This window comes from Gobio gobio, assembly GCF_949357685.1.
Source record: "Gobio gobio genome assembly, chromosome: 1".
Classification (NCBI taxonomy): Eukaryota; Metazoa; Chordata; class Actinopteri; order Cypriniformes; family Gobionidae; genus Gobio; species Gobio gobio.
This window is the reverse complement of record NC_137097.1, coordinates 27,314,419-27,329,580: the sequence shown is the minus strand read 5'-3', so window position 1 is coordinate 27,329,580 and position 15,162 is coordinate 27,314,419. Positions and strand designations below refer to the sequence as shown.

Genomic DNA, 15,162 nt, shown 5'->3' with positions numbered 1-15,162 from the left:
TAACATGAACTAATAATGAACTGCACTTATAAAGCGTTTATTTATCTTTGTTAATGTTCATTTCAACATTTACTAATGCATTATTAAAATCTTGTTAGCATTAGTTAATGCACTGTGAACTAACATGAACAAACCATGAACAGCTGGATTTGTATGAACTAACGTTAACAAAGATTAGCTAATGCTGAACAGAGGTGTTGTTCATGGTTAGTTCATGATCACTAATGCATTAACTAATGTTAACAAATACAACCTTATTGTAAAGTGTTACCTATTAAATAGTGTTGAAATATTGTTGTTAGACTGTTGTATACACTACAGTTTTACATTACTATTTTACTACACTATTATTATAATTATCATTATTTTGAAAGAAACTAATACTTCTGTTTCTTTTTTATCAGTTTAATGCATCCTTGATAAAGTAATTATAATGTAAATATAAAATATTTCTATTAAAAAATGCAGTTCTTCTGAACTTTCTATTTATCTATCTATTAAATCATGAATAAAATTAGGGATGCACTGAAATGCGTCTGAAGCCGAATAATAATAATAATAATAATAAAACACTAGGCCGAAGGCCGAGGCCAAATACCTAACCCGGTTTTTCTAATTTGTTCCATTTAATTTGCATAAAAATAAAAAAAAATTCACCTTTTGTATAAATTAAATTCATTTTAAAGAAAAATAAATTACAAAAATACAATTTAAAAATATTTATTTAACACTGAACATTTTTTAGCATTACAGCAGACATACAAACAAAGCACAATATAACATAAAATAATTTAAGTCAAATTAAAATATTTTTATTTGGCCATCTTATGCCATCTTATCTTATATTTGGCCTATTATGCCTACAGGTATATAATCAAATCACTGAGGGTGCTTCTGAAGTCACTGAGGGTGCTCTATTAAAGTGCAGATGTAGGCTAAGCAACAGCTCCACCACAGCAGTGAGTGTACAGTGATACATTTGAGATTATTTAGAATTTCGCAAATATTTTGCAACAAATATTTTTCTATTAATCTATTAGTCTGCCTTTACATTGCTTAAATGCATAACTATGTCACTTCCAAACTTTGCAATTCAATATGTCCCCGTTATTATTTATGTGGTAAAGAAAATCTGTGTAATAAGAGTTCAATGAATATACATTATTATTGGGGGATAAATTGGCCGGTTATCCGCATTATTGGCACGGACCGGTGACCAGTCTCACGTCTTTCTGATTCTGAGCCTGAGTCTGTTTTGTTCCAGCAGCACAAGCAATAATGCCAGCGTGTTCTCGCTCTCTTCTCTCCGACGGCGAAGTGACACACACCGCCTCCTCTCTCTCGTCTTATTCACGCCGGTTAAATAGTGCTTGTATTGCACATAATTTGAGTAATTATTTCACGCACGCACAAAAAGCGCAGAGTTCACATAAAGCTGCTTCTCACACAGGTCGTAAGTCACAAAATTTAGTGGTTTAACTGCACTTAAACAGTCAAATACACTCAAAATGATGTCAAAATACCCATCTTGGCAAGTATTCGGTTTAACACAGTCAGTTTTGGAACATAAACAGTTGGGAAAGATAACGCATGTTGTGTAAAAGTGTATTGGATCCGTGCATACGCTCTTAAAGTGACAGCAGCCTAATATTCCTGCAGCTGTCTGTCATGTTCATCGAAGAACAACAGACTAAGAAAATCATTCTCTGCTGTTGACTGAATACCTTTTATAGTTGTAGGCATTGATCTGTATTTAATTTTTACAATGAAGACTATCCAGTGTTATTTTAAATTTGATTGCTTTCATTTCTGTAGTATTTCTTACCTGAATAATAACCTACTGTTAGACCCACCTGAAAAATCTCTTTATTCTATTGCATTTATTTATGCTGTTGTTTGCAGCTTGTTTAATTTTTCTTATTTTATTACTGACTTTGTTTATATATGCTGTCAATTATAGTTCTTAGAAATAAAATCAGACTCTGCAAAAATCTGTATCGGCAGGTCACAATTACAAAAAAATCGTATTCAGCCAAGAAAATTGTGATCTGTGCATCTCTAGTAAATACAGCACTGTGTGCTTTTGAATCCCTCTTGCGGTACAATCTGCACCACACCGCTTCTAGACGTGCTGGTATACAGTAATACGATATATCCCGATAATGAAAATGCACAATATTGTTATTGTGGTCACTTCAAAATACTGCGAATAATTATTTATTACAAATTATTTTTAGAATGCATTTTAAGAATACTTGCGCACATTCACTCTCTAACAGCAGAGGGCACTGATGGAACTTCAGAAATGCAGCCGTTTCCCCGGTAATCCTCGTACAAAACACGCTACTAAACAGTATTTAAATGTTTCACACAGCCATTCAGATTTCTGTATTCGCTACAGAAATCTAAATGGATTTAATTTGTCTAAACTAGAATTTCAGGTACAGAAATAGTAATCAAATGTAAAATATCACCTCATAGTCTTTAGTGTATAAATATAGATGAACCCTTATTAAAGTTAATCAGTCAAGAGCTGAGTGAATTATTTTTTTTCTTGTCTTTTTTCACGAGATCCATGTTTAATGTTATATGGTAGGGGGGCGCTATTACACATCTTCTGAACGAGTACAGGATATCCTGATCAAAACACAGGAGAAGAAGAAGAAGCAGGAACGAGCGATCTCTTTTATAAGCAGATGCATATGTAAAATAATACTATCATCAACATTAAACCGCATATAAATCAAAACTGCCTAATGTTACTGAATTAAATATCGCCCCAGGACGAGCGATAGGACTGTGAAGCTTTGAGGTGTTGATGGACTCCGTCTACTCCATCTGTGTTTCATCATCGTTCTGAATCCCATCTGTGTGTTAGTCGAGATTTTCTCAGCTTTTTTCTCAAAATGTTTCTTTTTTTCATGAAACTTAATCACATTCAAGTGTTGATAAAAAAAAAAGCATGAAGCTTGAATTAAACCGAGAGTCTGTTCTTTCTTTTGATATAATGCATATTCAGATATTCACACAAGATATTCTGTGGGCCATGAAACTTGACCAAATGTCAAAATGACAAAAACGCAGGCGGTGATGGCAAATTTCATGTTTACGTTCACTTAACCGACTATGTTTACGATGGTACTCAACAAGACAAGCATTTTGACAATTTTGTGTGAACATTCGCGCGCTGTGAGACACGTGAGCACGCATTCATATCTGCGGCATATACGCCGATGCCGATATATCTGCTACATGCTCATATTGGCCGATAAAACCGGCAGACCGATAAATCGGTCGGGCTCTAGTTTACACATTGTGATTACTAGTTCTAGTTCTGAATCATTACATTAATTACGACATGGCGATCATGACATGGTGTGCACCTTTGAAGTGACGTGTGGCCAAGTATACTTTGAATTTGTGCTCTGCATTTAACCCATCCAAGTGCACACACACAGTAGTGAACACACACCGTGAACACACACCCAGGGAGCAGTTTGTGGTTCGGTGCCTTGCTCAAGGTTTGTGGTATTTAGGGTGGAAGAGAGCGCTGGTTATTCACTCTCCCTACTGACAATTCCTGCCGGACCTGAGACTCGAGACCCTGAGACCCTTCGGGTTACAAGTCCAACTCTCTAACCGTTAGACCACCTAAGCCTCCTGCTGATCTGTGCTGTGACTCTCGTTCGGCTCATGCTAAACTGAGCAGACTCATATTCAGTTTTTAATTGTAGTGTCTGCTCTCTAACTGAACAAAATGATTTTTATTACAATAAAAACCAAAACCGATGGTGGGTAATCAGTGTGTGGCTGAACACCCTGTAAAACCGACTGTCGCAGCAAGCTTAGCTTGTAGACTTTTCACTGCATTTCTATAAAATTAGCAACAACAGTGCATATGGCAAGCTACATTCATTGTGAGTCACTATTGCACAATATATTCAATATATCATATAGGTCCCATCTCTCCCAACTTGAGCAGTCACGTGACCAAGATCCACAGCAGTTTCCATCCCAAGGTCTCGGCTATGTGTTTTTTTTCTTTCTCTCCCAGAGGACGGCTGTTTGTTTCTGTCAATGTATGAAATGTCATAAAAACATGTGATCTGTCTTGCTGTTGGGCAAAAATAAAACCATTTGCTCTGCTGGAGACATCTGCTGCACAAATGTGTGAAGAATAAAGAGTCCCGGGTCACCCATCTTAATTTGATTTACATTTTGATGTCTTTTGACATTAAACTCTATTGACGTCTCTAATACGCTGCGTTTATTTCCCAGACATTATCTCTCTTGTTGGTAAATGGCGGTGGCTGATTCAGTGTTTCGCTAACCGAATGTGGACCAAAAGCTTCGCTAAACCGAACCGAATCTTGTTTCTCCATGCAGGATCTGTTTACTGGAATGCATACTCGATTTCCATGACTTGCATGATGAGCGTACAGATGGGATGATATCTCCGAGTTCATCGAGGTTCATTGGCAGTGCTACTGATTGTGTTTCTCTTCCGTATGCAGGTGTTGTGTGGCCGCAGTGAGTCAGATGTTGCAGTAAGTGTGTGTTCCTTGTGCTGGAAGAGAGAGAAAGGCAATGGCACATTAAAGTGTTTTCCCCCCACCCCCCGTAGAGGCCTTTGTATTACATAAAGCCTTGAGAACAGTTCTGTCATTGTTGTGAACGGAAAGGGCCTTTTCTTCTGATGCTTGCAGTTTTTGAATATGATATGTGCACATGGAAAACATGGACAAAAAACTGTGTTGAATTACCCCGTCTGTACCAATCTGTCAAAGATGGATGCAGCTCATTTTTCATTTGACAGACGCACCAACCAGCGACTCTGGACTTTCCCTGGAACTGGAGTTTCCACTTTTGTTTTAACCTAATTACGTGTCTCTGCGGCTGCGCTGCTTAATGACACTATTGTTTAGTGTTTGTGATGAGCAGTTCAGCAAAGTTCAAGCACAATAAGTTGAGTGCAAATCTCAGATGATTATTTGAAAGCTTCTTACTGTGTTTGTGCCTCTGATTGTGACCAGTATCAAGGGATGGTGGGAAATGCTGTGCCATTTTTTTGTCTCTGAACTTGAAAAATTAGTGCACTCCTGCTGTGGAAGAGGAAACGCATTCAGTTACAAAGTCTAGATCACTGCCATGCGTCTGAACATTTTACATCTTGCATTACAACTAATGTGCACACAACAAAATCTGTAAGATGATATGGAGCACACCTGTAAATCAAGACATTCACAAGCCTCAACTTTTCACCCGTCCTGCTTGAGGGACTGTGGGCGGCCCTGTTTCCTGCGTCATTGCTTAATGCTGTTTGCCTTTTATAGATTTTACACACAACTTTGAATTTCCTTCATATTTACAATGTTATATTTTAGTCTGTGCAGAAGAATTGTGTTAAAATGAAAATGAATACACAGGGGAATTGGAAAACTGTCCGGGTTTGTGTGTGTGTGAGCTCTCAGTGAGTTGAGGAAGTTCAGCGTCCCCACTGCAGGGCTCTTCCTGTGCCCGACTCCAGGGATCAGGACCTTGATAGTGCCAGATAGCACAGGGTTTGTGTTGGAGCATACGCAGAGACTCTTTCTCCCTTCACATCACTTCTAAGAGATATTTTTAGCCAATCGCAGGAAGGTAATCTGAAGTGGCCAGCCCTATTCGAGCATCCATTTCCTTTTTGTTGTTCTTTCTACACTGAGAAAAAAAAAAAAAAAAAAAAAAGTAAGATTTCATACATTTTTCTTTGGCAAGTTTTACACGCATATTTTTTAAGTAAATTACACCTATGAAATTAAGAAAACTCTAATTAAAGGGATAGTTCACCCAAAAATGAAAATGACCCCACATGATTTACTCTCTCTCAAGTCATCCTAAGTGTGTATGACATCCTTCTTTCAGATGAACACAATCAGAGTTATATAGTTAAGTTTCGGCCGATCACCTTACTTATTAAATTTATGGAAAAAGGGTTGAAAGTGCCTCTGAAGTTCAAAATGCTTATGCTACCAGTTATGCTCGTCAGACATAGCGTAAGCATTTTGAACTTCAGAGGCACTTTCAACACTTTTTCCATAAATTTAATACGGAAGGAGATCAGCCGAAACACTTTTACTTAATAAAGTTTTAAATATGGATATTATTCTTGCACACAAGAATAATCACAAATCGATTCGCTTCAGAAGGCCTTATCAACTGGCCTGAATTTTGAGACTGCAATAGACGTGATGGAGTATAATGTGTGGAGTATAATAAAGTACTGGGGAGCTAAAACCATTTAGTGCTTTGTAAGTAATAAGCAAGATTTTAAAATATATACAATGTTTAATAGGGAGCCAGTGCAGTGTTGACAGAACCGGGCTAATATGGTCATACTTCCTGGTTCTATAAGTAATGTGAACCAATTCTGGTAACACGTTATAATAAGTTTATTAATAAAGTACTTGCAAATCATTTAATTTATAGTTAATATATTGTAGCCTCTACATTATTAATATATTAATAGACTATACAAATAGTGAGTTCTTCATTCATTGTCACTGTAATTACAACGTGTGTGCGTGTGTGTGTGCTTAATGTATTTGTAAACATTTTAAGGAATACTGAACATGAATAACATGTCATGTGCAAGGCACCATACTAAAATACTTTAAATGGGTAGTTCACCCCACAAATGAACCATTTACTCTCCCTTCATGTCGCCAAATTTGAATGACTTTCTTTCATCCGTGGAACACAAAGGAATATAGTTTGAGAAATGCTCCTATCAAGTGATCACATGATCACGTGAACACGAGTTAAAGGTAAAACCTGAATTGTGCTGATTTGATCTCGTTTCAAACTTCATGGCACAGAGTAGACTTGAAATAATACACATAATGATTTATGCCTTGAAAACTAGACTAGAGCACGTTCCTGCGTTGCACTTTGGAAATGGCTTCAGTTGTTGTGCAGCAGAGCCATGCTGCTCTGAGAGTAAGCATAAAATGCTTTATGTGTACAAAACAAATATTTGGTGTTGGGAACAGGCCCGGTGCTGTGGTGAAGTGGGGCGAGGGGGGTAATTGCTATATTAAGAGGAAGGAATTCAAAATAAAGTTAATCTTTCCACCCCTCCATAGGCGCTGAATGAGCATGCTGCATCTTGTTCAACACACAAAGCACTTACAGAGACAGTGTAACTTAGACATGGATGAAGGCTCCACTGTGCCAGGATCCAGTTCAACCCAGTTTAGGATCAGGCCAGCAGTGGGTTTGACTTGGCACTGATCGTGACCAGAAGTACTCGAGATGTGTTCATGTGTGTAGGTTTCAATCAGTTCATCGGTATGTAGCTGTAGCTTGCTGTGTGTGAATTTAACTACTACATTCCTCATCCTCCCCTTACTGTAATGCTTCATTTTCACTCAATAGCCACCTCACCTTGCTGCCAATTTTTGAAAGCTCCTCCTTCTCTCTCCTGGCAAAAGCTAACACTAACATGGCAGTGACTTCTGCTTTACAAATTATTTGATATTTCCTATCATCTTAGTAATACAAGATTATTATGAGTCAGGTAATTGTAGTTTTTCCAACATGACTTGCATGAAGTGAAGCGTTCAAAGACTCAAAGCTTTGCGGTCTCGCTCAGGGTTTCTCTAGAACTCTGGCCCTCATGGCTTTTGCTCAAACCCTGATCCAACACTCTTGAACAAGCTAATCAAGGTCTTCAGGATTACTAGAAAGTTACATAGTCAGGTGAGTTTGATCAGGGTTAGAGCTAAGCAGGACCTCGAGGGCCAGAGTTAAAGGGATAGTTCGCCCAAAAATGAAAATTACCCCATGATTTACTCACCCTCAAGTCATCCTAGGTGTGTATGACATTCTTCTTTCAGACGAACACAATCAGAGTTATATAAAACAAAGCTCCAGACGGCTCCGGGGGTTAATAAAGGCCTTCTGAAGTGAAGCAATGCTTTTGAGTGAGAAAAATATGCATATTTAACAAGTTATAAAGTAAAATGACTATCTTCCGACAGCTGTACACATTTATTTACGTAGAAAGAGTGACCACTGACCCATGACCTGACGCATGCGTATTGATGAACGCAGAAGCGCAGAGGATAGAGCAAAACAAAATACCGGTCATGAATTAGAGTCTAAAACGAGAGTTTTTAAAGAGAAATTCCGGAGCATTTCGATATAAGAGATGAGGGGCTTGAGTTTGTCGCCCAGCACTATTTGTCTGAATCGCGTCACAAGTTACTCTTTTGCTGTCAGTCGACTTGCGTAGGCGGTCCACAGGAAGCTAGTTATTTTAGTTTTTAAAGTTTTAAATATGGATATTTTTCTTACACAAACACATCGATTCGCTTCAGAAGGCCTTTATTAACCCCTGGAGCCATGTGGAGCACTTTTATAATGGATGGATGCACTTTTATGATGGATGGATGCACTTTTATGGACTTCAAAACAGAAACAGACATTCACTGTCATTATAAAGCTTTGAAGAGCCAGGACATTTTTTTATATAACTCTGATGATCATCACTGTGTATGTATTTGGTATGAAGGCGAATTGCACTTATTCAGTCATCAAAGAATCAATTATTGTTGTGCTGAGAAAAATATACGTACACTCATACACACCTCGGGTCATTGGCGACCCTATACAATTTTTTTTACAAAAAAATGTATGGGAAAACAGGCATTCTTGTACATTCTTTTTCTTGTTATATTGTTCATAATGAATTGATTGAGGAATACTAAGAAGGTTGATGTCTAACTTTAAACAATGAATGAGGAGGAGGGTAGTGAATGACGTCCCGGGTCACGAAAGACCCGAGGTATGCGCAGATCCGGATGCGGTAAGCCGGGTGCTCATGTGGGCGACACGAGTTTGACCCCAGCTCACATAATTTCCCAATCCTGTTCCCTCTTCATCATCTTGTCTGTCTACTGTATCTGTCATCTAAAAGTGGTAACAGTGGCATGAATCAAATAAAGTAAAAAAAAAATGCATCTTTTACGCTATGTTCCTTGGGAAAAAATGGTTTTATAGAATGTGTTAATTGAAATATTTCTAGAGTTCACTGAATGTTGATTGAGATGTTTGGCCATTGCTCCATTTCTCCACAACAGACCTGCCATTTACCCAACGTAAACATTTGACGCTGTTTTTCACTCTGTCAGATTCGATTTCTAGAACAGTTAGTAATGTATCCCTTCTGTTTCTGCCCTTGCCACAGTGGGTCCACCCCGACTTCGCATCGCGCTTCCTGAAGAAAAGAAAAGCCCTGATGTGCTTGTCACCCGAGCTGACGGCCGGGGCTGCGTGATGGAGGCCGAATGTCTTCACTTGGTCCCTCTTCAGACACTCAATGGCCGCTCTGTTTCAGCCTGACGTCGAGTCGATTGGATATAATCTTGAGCGCCGGACTCAGGAGATCGGGAGGGATAGGGAAACGCTACAGTAGACTTTGCAGGGAAGGATCGTCTTTCTCCAGAAGTAGGAAACGAGCGTCGGAGGGTTCCTGCTGCCAGTCGGCTCTCTCCTCCTGTTACGACACGGGACCAAATTCAAACCATGTGTCCTCGCACCCGGTTAGCTGCTTTTGCCCACCTCTAGCATTAGCCGTCTAAACGGATCCATTTCACTGCCCCTCTCCTGTGCAGCGTTCTCATTCTCCCGGCCCCAAATGAGCCTCTCCGTGGGACTCCTGGCTTAATAGGCTGGAACCTTCCCATGTCCGGTCTCCGAAGGTGGCTGTTATCCTCCTGAGCGCCTCTGTGCGAGGTTCAAGCTGGAGCTCATGTTATGGGGTGAGTACAGTAGCCCACTTCCAGGGTCAAATGTCACTTCCTCTTCAGATCTCTGCTTAAAGATGTGTTAAATATGTGAGGGGACTGGGTGTGTTTTGGGAATGTCTTTTTGTTTAAATATGCGCCATATAGGGGGGATTGGGGAACTATTTGCTGCCTGCTGCAATTCTGATCTGTCACCACTTGAAATGCGTGTGTATTTATTTATTTATTCTTTGAGAGAAAAGTATGGAGGGTAGAAGTTGGGGGATTTAATGCAATAAATGACTTGCACAGATGGCCTGTTTAATGGACAGCTTTCAATCTTGGTCCAATGTGACCCCCACGGCTAAGGACCATGGACAGCGTAATGACCAGCAAAGGGAACGAGGAATAGATAAGATATTTAACAAGAATTGGTAATGCAATATACATTTAGATGAAGTTGGTTTTATTTTTTTCTTATGACAGAGCATTGCAAAAGTTTTCATCCTTGTCCAGCGATCTCATGATCTTGGGCCCTATCATACACCCGGTGCAATGTGACGGCAGGCATTGTGACGCAAGTGTTTTTTGCTAGTTTCAGCCCGACGCAGTTCTCATTTTCACGTCCAGCTCCACGTTGTTTAAATATTAAATGCACTGGCGCATCTGTTCCCCGATGGGCGTCTGGTCTGAAAACCAGGCGTGTTCAGGAGCATTGTTGGTGCGTTGATATTTTGAGAAAACTGGCTTTTAACCTGATAAGCTTCATGAGCGCGTGCACGGGTTGAAGCGCTATTTTTAGCACGAGTGTAATGTTTGTTAATAGATTTAACGTAAAAAAACATCATTAATCTTGACAAACTATATATCATTCTAAAGGTCTAAACCTCAAGCATCGAGGACAGACCACTGTTTTTCATTGAAAAGCTTATAACGGCTGTATTTTTGCATCAATGTAAGCAATACACATCAACGATTTTATAAATAAAAACAGAGTACATACCTTTAGTGTCCTAATTACGAGCCACACACGCATCCATTGCAAACAATTCCAGAACGAATGGAAAGGTGAGGGTCCACTGAATAACATCCCATAGAGCATTTTAATCCAACGAAACAATAACGGTGTAATATTGATGGTTAATCCTTTGTTTACATTGCATTTCTGCGGAGCGAAGTATCATACTAGACTGTTATGCAATAAAATAATGCACCAAAAACAGTCTCCCGGTAGAATAAAGTGGCATGGGTTTAAAGCTTAGAATGTTACGAACAAAATCCAACTAACCCCACTCAAAAACATGCAAAGATAGCCGCGATATAGTCAAAAATATCCAACCATAGCGATCGTTTTATCTGATGTCATGACGTGCTCATCCAATGATAATGTCTGTTTATCTGGAGCCAATAAAAGCATTGAATCGTCATGACTGACAGAAAATGTAGCCAATGAGCACACGATTCCAACGAGACCTTGCATGTGTATGTTTGTCACATGGGCGTGAATATTTATTCATCTGAATGTGCCAATGTGGCGCTATCTCCGACGAGATGCTGCGAGCCTGACACCCCCCATCTGACAGCTAAAAGCTAACGCGCTAGTAAACAAACAGAGGTCTCTTTGTAGTAACTGTTTGCTAATCTTACTAACTGGACGGAATTTATTATCCAATGGATCGTCAAAATAAGTTTTTATTGTGCTGAGGATGTTTTATTTGAGCTCACTCGAAGCAGCGATGTGGAAAACATTGAGGAGAGTGAAGACAGCGATGACGGTGATATGCTTGTTGACGGAGCTGATCCAATAATATACCGGTGAGTTGCTATGTGTAGTTGTTTATGTATATTGAGAATGTGTGTGAGAATGTATGTATTTTATTGTTTCTGTGTGCTAGAAAAAATGCAATATACCAGTATGCATTATACATATGCTGATATTTTGCATTTTTCCTAGCACACATGGGGAAAAAGTATATAATTTTTCCCCATGTGTGTGTAAATAAAACATATATATATATATATAACACATGTAATTGTTTATATATATATATATATATATATATATATATATATATATATATATATATATATATATATTGAGACTGTATTTATTTTATGTTTTTCCTGTGTGCTAGAAAAATTACAATATACCAGTATGCATTATACATATGCTGATATTTTGCATTTTTCCTAGCACACATGGGGAAAAAGTATATATAATTTTTCCCCATGTGTGTGTAAATAAAACATATATATATATATAACACATGTAATTGTTTATATATATATATATATATATATATATATATATATATATATATATATATATATATATATATATATATATATATATATATATATTGAGACTGTATTTATTTTATGTTTTTCCTGTGTGCTAGAAAAATTACAATATACCAGTATAGATTATACATATACTGATATTTAGCATTTTTTCTAGCACACACAGAAAAAAAAAAAATATATATATATAATATATAAAATGCATTTTTTTCCCCTGTGCTACAAAAACAAATTGACGAAAAAAGAAAAGTTCTGGACGGCCGACCATCTGTGTGATTGTTGAATGCTCACTGTTTCACCGGCCATTATATTGATTGTAGGACTGTGTGCGAATGTATGGGCCGCCGTCAATATGAATGCTCACTGTATAGCCGGCCGTTAGATTGATGCTTGGGCTGTGTGAGAATGTATGGGCCGCCGTCAATATGAATGCTGTCTAACCGACTGCCCATCAGTTTCATTGTTCATGGGATGGCCTGTAATTAGAGTGAATGATGACAGTGTGATTGTTGATTGAATGGGCAAACTATACAGAAATAGGACATGCAGTGCTAATTCTCATTCCTTTCCTTGCCATTCTACAGGCATCAGGTTGAGTCTTCAGATGAGCTATGGCATCCAAGCACCAGCCAACCAGCAGAAAAGAGAAGAACGCTTTCAGATTCTTCAAGATCTGCACTTGCTGTTGTAGACCTGAATCCGCCAGTAAAAGGCCAGTAAATGTTTTTTTTTTTTACATTTGCAAATTGTGTGTGTTTTTATAGCTATATATTTATATTATATTGTTATTTATATTACTAGTTATATTTATAGTTATTATACTTATATTACTTGTTGTATTTTCAGTTGCAAAGAAGTTTAGCTCTTTTTTATTAATATTTCATTTTTATTATATTTTTATAAGTTCTGTTGTACAAATAAATCACTAATACAAAGTCTTATGGTTCTGCCTATTATTTTATAGTTGAAAAAGCATTCAAGCATCATATATGATGGCTAAAACAGCTTGCAGTACACTTCATAACATTAGGTTATCAAGTCTCCTGTAGGTTTCTTGGCACCTGGACATATTCTTAGAAAAAAGCATGCAGGAACCCCATTTTTCATGATATCTTCGTCAAATTTTAAATATAAACTGATGAGACTTTTGCCTTTCAATTCATTAACTAACTGGATTCCTCCAGGCTTATTTTCATATATTTTTACATCAAATAATAAAGTGTTCATTGTAGCACAAATCATCTTCAAGACACTTCAACTTCTATAACTGTTTGTCTTTCTAAGTTTTTTTCTACTTTAATGTTTGGGTAATAAACTGTAAAGTGTCTTCTTTTTAAAGATGTCTAAATTGTGCATGTAGTGCAAATTGTTTAGCAACTGCAATTGTTTTAGTTGGGAGATGTCATTTCTGGGGATGTGCCTCAAGCAGGCGGAGGGAGAAATGGAACAGACATAGTCTTGGAAAAAAGCTTGCAGGAACCACATTTTTCATTATATCTTCCTCAAACTTGAAATATAAACTGATAAGTCGTGTGGCTTTCAATCCATAACTGAACTGGATTCCTCCAGGTCTATTTTCATATATTTTTACATGAAATAATACAACATTCTGTGTAGTGCAAATAATTTTTGAGGCATTTCAACTATTATAATTTTTTATCTGTTTGAGAAATATCAACTCTGATTGCTTTTTAGTAGAGTCCCAAGTGTCTTCTTTCCAAAGATACCTTAATTGTGCCTGTAGCACACTGTTCTCAGGAGCTATAATTGTTTTAATTCAGGTAGGTCGTTTTCAGCTGTGAGCCCCAAAGTGGGGTTGCAGTTTAACAGGTTAAAGGGAATGGGAGATGAGACTCTGATTGGTTTATTGCACATTACGCCCAAAACACACCAATGACTCATTAAGAGACTAGGCACAACCCTTTTGGACCATGCGCCAGGCACGCCGACCATTAAAATAGGGCCCCTTGTTTTGAATAGATGGGCAAGAATGGATAGCATGTTGAACAGCCCGAATTACTTCATAAGCATCAGTTGCAGAGCAACGCTCAGTGTAAACTGTATGTTCATGAGAGTGAAGTATGTTTTTGTTCCCGTTTAACTGAAGGTCATGTTAGTTACTTATGTACCTTATGTTTGCTTTGTGTGTCAGGGGGCGGGTGAAGGCCCTTTCTGTTTTGACGCCTGTTGCAGGTGAAACAGTTGAAACATTGCAAATGCCTAGAATGCTTAAAGCCGAAACAGGACCGGATGTTCTTTGTCTCCAAACACACACATGTTTACACTTTAATCTACCTAGCTATCTTAAACCAGTCCATACCATAGTCTTTTTTTAAAGATTTGTGACCCTGGACAACAAAACCAGTCATCAGGGTCAATTTTTTTAATTTGAGATGAATAAATAATCTTTCCATTGATGTATGGTTTATTAGGATAGGACAATATTTGGCAAATCTGGAATCTGAGGGTGCAAAAAGATCTAAATATTGAGAAAAATCTCCTTTAAAGTTGTCCAAATGAAGTCCTTAGCAATGCATATTACTATTAATAATACATTTTTATTTATTTACGGTAGGAAATGTACAAAATATCTTAATGGAACATGATCTTAATATCCTAATGATTTTTCGCATAAAAGAAAAATGGATAATTTTGACCCATACAATGTATTGTTGGCTATTGCCACAAATATACCCGCATGACTGGTTTTTGTGCTCCAGGGTCACATTTGTCACATCAGTTTAAAAAAAAAATGCTTATCTTATCACAAACCGCATTTCATAGTAATGTGACAAAACTGAGGGATTAGCATTAGCAAACAGCTCATGAGGTTAATTCAAATCACAGGAGACTGAAGAGAGATTACACGTGTGTGTGTGTGTGTGTGTGTGTGTGTGTGTGTGTGTGTGTGTGTGTGTGTGTGTGTGTGTGTGTGTGTGTGTGTGTGTGTGTGTGTGTGTGTGTGTGAGGTACACTGAGAGGTTACTGCCTACAGCTGCTCATTGATCTGGCCATTCATAGGACTTTTTTAAAAATCAATATCAGCAATTCCTATATTTTCAATTAATATTGCAATATTTATTATAAATGATTT

General features: G+C 37.8%; 1 long non-coding RNA gene across 1 annotated transcript in view; it reads left to right on the top strand.

Moving 5' to 3' along the window:
* The window catches only part of LOC307131689, a 97,683-nt gene that overhangs the window by 31,069 nt on the left and 51,452 nt on the right, over positions 1-15,162 (top strand). The window contains exon 2 of the long non-coding RNA XR_013817194.1: positions 9,230-9,803. This is a non-coding gene — a long non-coding RNA (uncharacterized lncRNA). The remainder of the gene's footprint in view (positions 1-9,229; positions 9,804-15,162) is intronic.